This window comes from Acanthisitta chloris, unplaced genomic scaffold (assembly GCF_000695815.1).
Source record: "Acanthisitta chloris isolate BGI_N310 unplaced genomic scaffold, ASM69581v1 scaffold10838, whole genome shotgun sequence".
Taxonomy (NCBI): Eukaryota; Metazoa; Chordata; class Aves; order Passeriformes; family Acanthisittidae; genus Acanthisitta; species Acanthisitta chloris.
In genome coordinates this window covers 12,542-18,187 of record NW_008686814.1, presented here as the reverse complement: position 1 = coordinate 18,187, position 5,646 = coordinate 12,542, and the positions used below count along the sequence as shown (strand labels likewise).

The window sequence follows — 5,646 nt, the reverse complement described above, 5'->3', positions numbered from 1 at the left end:
CCCCGCCATGTTTTGCAAGTGTTAAAGCATCTTTGAGGAGAAATGATGATCCAGAATTAATTTCTTGGCCCGAGAGACACCCAGTGTCCTGGAAATACATAAATTTATAACCTGGCTTTCCAGACTATGCAGTTGAAACCGAATTCATGTTCTTTCACAGAGCAAGTTGACAGTTCCAACATTGCTTGATCCTGCTGCGCTAGGGCCTGAGTAAAGTACAATCTGACAGAAATAAAAAGCACTTGCAGAAGTGACATCAGTACGCTCCGGTTTTTGGAGGCATTCCATGGTGGTTTTCCAATTAAATATTTACCAAGCTTCACACTGGTGACCGTGAAAGGCACCTGAGAGGGACATGCAGAGATACATCTGGAGGTTTTCAGCATAATACTTTGCCATCCTACAGCATTTTACATACACCTGTTTGCTATTTGCTACTCTGAGGTGCTGGCTGCCTTCTCCATATCATACTGGGAACATTTTGTTCTGACTGCAAGACTTTTCAAAGCTTTGGTCAACATTATTCTGTGATAAGTGTTTCTCCTGTTCTCCTGCTCTGCTGTGCAGTGCATTAGAAAGCTGATTCCTGTACTACTGGCAAGAAACAATATGTTTAAATCCTTGTAATTCCAAATACAGTGTTGTATAAGCATATGTATTTATGGGCTTATCTTGGCTTATGAACATCAATGGAAATTTATGCTGTTCCTGCTAAGAGTGAAATCAAACCCCTGGCATTCCATGCAGCCTGACAATAGCATAAAAACACTGGTCAAAAAGCTTCATAGCATATATCATCACCAGATGCCATTATGACTCTACTCTCCAGTTTATTTTTTGGACATTTTCACATTTCCTTGGTACTTCACTACCTCAACAATCTGTACTGCTAAAGCTTACTACCTCCTCCTGTGAACACACTTAGTTGCCATTAAAGAACAATCTGATTGTCAAAATTTCTTCTGCTTTTTGCAATCAATTGCTTATTAATGCCAAATGTAGCCTTGCCTTATTGCTTGGTTTCCCTGTGGTGTTGTGTTCTGAAAACAAGAGGTGCCACAGCTGTGTGTTTCTTTCTTTAAATCAGAAATGCTAATTGTCCATTTGAAAGCAACCAGGACTCATTTCATAGATATTATTTGTATTTTTTTCTGTAAGTGAAGTGGTTGCAGAAGGCATGAAGCACAAAACTACCGCAGTTCAGCTGAGCAGAGATACAAGAGGGTAATCTGCAGCTATTAAATAATAGACAAGAATGTTTCCCCTTTCAGCTGTTTCAGTACTGCTAGGTGCAGGGAGCACTCCTAGTGCAACACAAGAACAGGGCAGGGAGAACTTTGTAGTTTAGATTTGAAGCAGCTCCAAAAAATCCAGGTGTTTTGATCTCAAATTTGGATGAACGACACACCTCTCTTGTAACATATTCTGTCTCTTTTTTTCTTTACAGACAGGTAGAAAGAATTTCTTTTCTCTTATATGTTAAAACTCCCTGAATTTAGAATATATGATGCCCATGCTGGAGTGCAGTGAGGAATGGAAAGGCCCCAACTACTCAGAAAAGTACAATACAGTCCTCACAGAGTTTCACAGCTGTCCTTGTGCCTTTGTCCTCCAAGAAGTCTAACCTCAAAGGTGTGCCAAACACAAGGAAGGGACTGAACTCCACACAAAATACGGTGCAATAATCATTTGGGCAGGCAGCAATTTAGGCTTCATCCTTCTAGTATCTCTGACTCATAATGAAGTCCAGGAAGATCTGTTATTCCTGCTTCTATCCATTCTAAGGAAACCTGTGCAAGGAAAACTTCCTGAGTGCTCCTCACACCTGCAACCATAGTACTGAGGTGCCCAGATAATCATAGATTGATTTGAGTTGGATGTTCAAACCCTTGTACATAAGCAGTGGATAAAACTGCCTACGCAGGGGAAATGGTGAAGCTGATAGTATGACCTTTCCAGTTTGAGTGAAAACAGGTACATGACAAAATCTGTTTTCTTCAACTTCTCTTGTATTTATGAAGATCTGGGTTGATGCTTGTAAAAGTAATATATAAGACCTCAAATCTATGATGACTAAGGTACCACCCTTCTTTCAAAATTTCAAACTTTATGTACTTCAGATCCTCTAATGAATGCAGTCATTGTTGGGAGATGTCACTAAGTAAAACAGTGTGGCTGTATGGCTGTTCCCTCTGGGAACTAGCAGCACTTTTGCTCTGGTAAGCCAGAGTCCTAATTACATAGTGCCTACTATCTGTTCTGAGTCACAGCATTTCACCAAGACAGCTAATTGGTCTGTTAATTATTAAGATGCTTCATTGTTGTCATAGCAACATATTTATCTTCCTTTGTTCTGCAATAACAAAGGAATCAATGACTGTGACAATGAAGTACAAGGATGTCAGACAACCAGGTTGTGAAAATGTGGTGAAGCTACTAATGTGCAAATCCAGGTATTTCAACCTCTACTGACTCTTACATGCAGCACTCCTATAACAGACATGCCTCCCATAACTTTGAACAAATGTATTTTGAGGAAAGCAAATCTATATGTAAATCTCTACTATAAAACTGTGCTGGCATAAGAATAATGATACTATGAAGCTGATTTCTAAGTCAGTAAGACTGACACGTATAACAAAAGAGAGGGATAGGATGCTGATTTATGATATGACAAGATTTATGACAGGTGACTCTGGTCCAGCTTTTCTAGATGGCATTAGACCAATCTTTTGGACCAAATCCAGGGAAGGACACAAGTGCTTGTGGTACTTGGACAGAACAGGGGCTGCTGTCTCCTCCTTGCAAACACTAAAGTCAACAGATATGATTATTTTGCTTTAACCTTAATTTTCCCAAACACCTCGCTTTTGCCTTTGTGCCCCTTGGGAACTGACTGACCCAACATGCTTCTCTCCAGCTAATGATAAAGAGCAAAAAGCATGTTCTTTGAAAACACAGGCAGAGGTTTGAAGAACGGATGGCCATAGAAGCAATAAGCTATATTACGGAATGGTTTCACAAAATACTGGAAAGAGCGATTCTCAATAACAGAGCAAAATGAATACCACAGCTGCAGTTCTTCTACTGTAGTGCACTGGTTAATTGGGATCAAGGACTAAGGAGCTTTTAACAAGCAGGTCTTTCCATTTCAACTATGAAAATTATATAGTTCTAACTAAGCAGAAATGTATAATTTCCCTGTGCTAACACGTCTCTATGTTAAATGGGCAGTCTAAAAATGTGATCAGGTACATATTATTGTTGTTCTGAATGGCTCATTAAAATACTTATTCTTTAATTACAATGATTTAATATGATTTGATTTATTTTGTTAAGAGATGATGGCTGCATTAACCTATCATAGAACAGGTTACAACCCTTTTATTTGTTCCAGCTCAGGTGAGATCAGTGTAAAGACGACAATCTAGACAGCAAACATTTCCCTTAGGTCCTTTGGCAGTGGCATACATTTAGGAGATGATGCATTTGAATCACTCAGGACTCCTGAGGACAGTGTAGCAGTGTTCAATTGAAGTTGTGCTACCTCTGTATCTGCTCATGGCTCCTCTTTATTTAGAGGACCCCAATGAAGGACACCAGCATCAGGTTTTACTCATTTTGCTGGTACATAGTTGCCAGCTGGGGTGAAATCACAATAAGGAATAATCCAGAAAGATGGTCTAAGGCTGGAGCCTTTTTCTCACACATGATATTCTTGGTAGCAATGTCAGAAAGTTAAGTCCCTTAAGGTAGGCAGGGGTATAGATAAAATGCATTTACAAACACATAGATTAGCATTTCTGGGTAATTAGACACCTCATGCTAAACATGCTTTGTAGCAAGGATGCAGAGTTTTTCAACAAGCTGCAAAAGGTGATCTTTCTAAACTGGCTATGGTAGGGCAATCAGAGTTACTTTCAGGAGAGATTTAACCCTGATAATCTAGATAGGATAACAAGAAAACTACCTCACAAGGTTGCCAACATATGCAGGCAGAATAGGACTGATAGCAGATTTTCAGTTTGTAAAACTGTCCTTGGCTTCACAAATGTTTTATATGCATTTAGATGCCAGTCCAAATTACTCTAGAGATCTGTGAGAATATTTTCGCAGCCTAAAGTATCTCTGGATCATGTCCCTGGAACTTCTTTCTTCCCTTATAGTACGACAGGGACTATTCAAGTGCATTTGCCAAGCAGCTATTTCTTCTGTCTGTTCAGGCAGTCAGTCTGATTACCTGGATTTACCTGTTGGTACATGACAGATAAAACTCTTCTGATTAATATCCTATTAGGTAACAACAAGTTGGGTAATAGCCTTGTCATACTAAACTGTACAGATTTTGGTCCCTCTGTGTTTAGTATAACTGTTAAGATTTCAAAGTTGTTATCCCAGTATTGTGGAAATGTTCCTCGGAGTGGCTTGGATACTGTGCTCCCTCTCTGAGCAGATGGATACAGTCACTGGTGCCAGGCATAGCCAGGGTAATGTGGCTTAAAGCCAGCTGTAGAGTTTCATAATTCAGGAGATGGTTCAGCTGCTAAAATCTGTTAGACCTCCCCTGGCTGGAGTGGTCTCATTTTTGAGGCCTCCTGTGGCTGCCTGTTGACTGTTCCAAGATTTTGGAATAGCTGGGAAAAAGCACTTGAGCACTCACCACCACACAAGTACACTGAGCTGACAAAACACTGTCTCAGGGACTCACAGAAGGCCAGCAAAGTATGTTCCCACTAAACATAAAGCACATGTCTTCTCCAGTCTTGTGCCTCCAATGATTATTGTGAATGTGAGCGTTTTTGTTTGTTTGCTTGTTTTGGTTGCATGTGTTTACTTAGCAAATGGTTTATTGAGAGAAAGCAACTTCCTACACAGTATCTGTATTTTAACTTAGGGCATTATGCAACACTGCAGATGCCTCCTTTAGCCTTAATTTTCCCACTCTTGTTTATAAAACATTCCCTTTTTTAATGTTGAATGTGATCTCTGAAGTTCACTGTCTGTTTTACATACATTAAATCTGCTGACAGTATGTGAAGAAAATCCCATTTGAAACTATAGGTCCTTGCACATCTTCACTACTTTTATAGAAAGTGGTACCTAATACAAAATAAGTGTTTTTGTCCTCCACTTTAATACAAAAGACACGTCAGGAATGCTACCTGCTTGTCATTTATTTAAAGACCTCTATAGAATCTGTACTGCTTTAAGATAAGTCCATAAGGTTCTATCTTTTTAGACTGGAACTTTAATTCCTTCATAACTGGCAAACCATGTCTTAAAGAAACATGCCATTAACAATTACTCTATCATTTATTTAGCTGAGAGGGAAACTTTCATCTGCAAAAGCACCTTTCATCTGTAAAAGATCTATCTATAAGAAATATCTCTGTGAAAAGCTGAGCATGCAGTACTTTAAAAAATAGCACTGAAAGAGGTTTTCCTATAATCAAAACCCAAAAGGGAAATGCTTAAAGTACCAACAGATACATTTACAAAGAAGTAGATATGCAGATTTGATTTTCCTGTCTTAAAATATTTATGTTACTGAAGGTACACTATATATTTCAGAATATTCTGTGGCTTTGCTTTCATGTGACTGCTGCTTCCCTAACAACTGCTAAAAAACCTGTGAATAATCCAGGA

General features: G+C 39.1%; 1 protein-coding gene across 1 annotated transcript in view; it reads right to left on the bottom strand.

Moving 5' to 3' along the window:
- Positions 1-5,646, bottom strand: part of SYT10 (synaptotagmin X) — a gene marked incomplete at its 5' end in the record, with an annotated part of 21,768 nt that overhangs the window by 15,690 nt on the left and 432 nt on the right. The window lies entirely within an intron of this gene.